Source organism: Microtus ochrogaster, chromosome 17 (genome assembly GCF_000317375.1).
Source record: "Microtus ochrogaster isolate Prairie Vole_2 chromosome 17, MicOch1.0, whole genome shotgun sequence".
NCBI lineage: Eukaryota > Metazoa > Chordata > Mammalia > Rodentia > Cricetidae > Microtus > Microtus ochrogaster.
The window spans coordinates 22,420,487-22,422,686 of NC_022019.1; the positions used below are offsets into that span (position 1 = coordinate 22,420,487).

The 2,200-nt window shown below is 41.1% G+C and overlaps 1 pseudogene; it reads right to left on the bottom strand.

The window, feature by feature from the left end:
• Positions 1 to 782: 782 nt before the first annotated feature.
• Positions 783 to 2,200, bottom strand: part of LOC101997642 — a 15,391-nt pseudogene continuing 13,973 nt past the window's right edge.

Below are 2,200 nucleotides of genomic sequence, written 5' to 3' on the forward strand. Positions count from 1 at the left end.
GTAAACCCAGCTTACTGGGGTTGGTTCCCTTTCATAGTACTGGGATCCAGGTATTGAACTTAGGCCATCAGACTTGGGGACAGACACCTTTACCCACTGCTCCATCTCACCAGCCTAACTTTCAGTTCTTATTTATTTTATCCCCAAGATCTTAAGAAGCTGGTAACATTTTTGTTCACCCTGTAAGACTCCAGGCAAAGCCTGGCACATTGCATGTATTTACTGAAGGTTTATGCTTCCGATTTGATTTTGTAACAAGTCATAATTTGTTCCATGGTTTCTCAAGGCGAAGGCCGTCTCTTTGTAAAGACGCTTTTAGATGTGGGCTTTTTAGAAAGCTTTGTTTTTATCATGTACGGCTTTAGGGAACCGGATTTGGGAAAAATATTTTTGATATAAAATTGAAATACATTTGTCTTTTATTATGTTAAGATAAATAAATGAAGTTTTCTCGGAGTTCCAGCTTAAGTTTTATTGCATTGTGGTCAGATGGATACACAGTGTGATTTCTTTTGTGTCCCAGGATGTGGTCGGTTTTAGAAAGCTTCCATGGGCTACTGAGTGGAATGTGTAGTTTTTGATGTTTGGATGGAGCATTCTGTATGTATTAGTAAAGTCCATTTGATGTATGTATGGTGTAGTTAATTCTGATGTTTCTCTGTTTTTTTGTTTTGTTTTTGTTTTGTTTTTGTCCAGATGACCTGTCTTTTAGAGAGAGTGGGGTATCGAAATCACATGATATATGTTTTTAACCCGGGAGTCCATTTATTGATGGGAAAGAATTAGTCAAAGGGTGGACTGGCTGGGGTAGCATAGGGCATCAGTTTGTCCAGCCTTTGAGAAGTCCAACTTGAACCCAAGGCTTCATCTGCTTCAAAGCCAAAGTCTTCCTCAACCTTAATCTTGCCTTGGCCCCAGCCCTCACTCCCACCTGCATAGGGGTCAACGAAGCACCCTCCATGGAGCCTGCTGCCTCTTCGGCCCACTGGTCCCCTTGCCAGGAGCTGGGCTGCTGGAGTCTAGGGGTACAGGTGTCCTTTGGGATGGGTAAAGCCCCTCTTTTTCTAGAGGCTCAGTCTCAATGTTGTCTGGGATGGGGACATTGTGCTTTGGTTGTCATCTGCCAACATGATGGTGAACTATCCTGGTAGTCATGCCTGTAGGCGTCCGGTACCCTCACGAGGAACCTGCGCTCCCCCTGAAGTCTCGGAGTTATCCTTTGTACCTGACAGAACCTGTTCACAACTGGCTCAGTCACCACTCTCTCTGTTCCAGTTCCATTTCTCCAGTCGGGAGACAGACACCTCTGACATCATCTGCTATTGATGAATTGTTGTTAATCTTTAATTCCAGTACTAGAGTTTTTACGGAACTGGGCACTCCTGAGTTCAATGATATATGTTGAAGTGTACCTCTTTTATCTCTTCTGATTGGCGTTAGCTTGATGTCTATTTTCTTCAGATATTAGGATAGGGATGCCTGCTTGCTTCTGGATCCCGTTTGATTAGAGGGCTTTTGTTCCTCCTTTTTCTCTAAGTCAGTGCTTATCTTTAAAGCTGAGAGGCACTTCTTGTAGGCAGTAGATAGATCGAGGATTTTGTTTCTTGCGCCATCCAATCAGTCTGCCTTTTGACTGGAGAACTCAGGCCATTTATATTCCAATTTATTGAAATATAAATTATTATTAAAATTTGTGTGTTACTTGTGGCCATTTTTTGTTGATTTTGGTGGTGGTGTTTGTTTATATTGGAATTATGGTTTCCTGTTTCTTTCCACAGTCTCTCTGCCATGCTCATTCTTCTCTTGAATCCTATTACTTCCTCCTTAGGTTTGATTTGTTGGATATAATAATTTTAGGCTTCTTATGTGGTGAAATTTTTGTCTTTCACCTTCAATTATGGCGATTAGTTTCCTGGATATATTATTTTACATTGACTGTCATGGTCTTTTTGGATTTGGAATGCTTTGCACCAATGTTTTCAGCCTTTCAAAGTTTCCATTGAGAAGCCAACTGTTATTCTAATACATTTCCCTTACATGTTACTTGTGTTTTTCTCGTGCACCTTTCACAATTATATTTACATGTAGCATTGCTTACTAGTAAAGCAAAGGACTGAAGAGCTAACTCAGCAGTCAAGGGCACATATTGCTCTTCTAGAACACTCAAGTTCAATTTTCAGCACCCACATCACTCGTAACT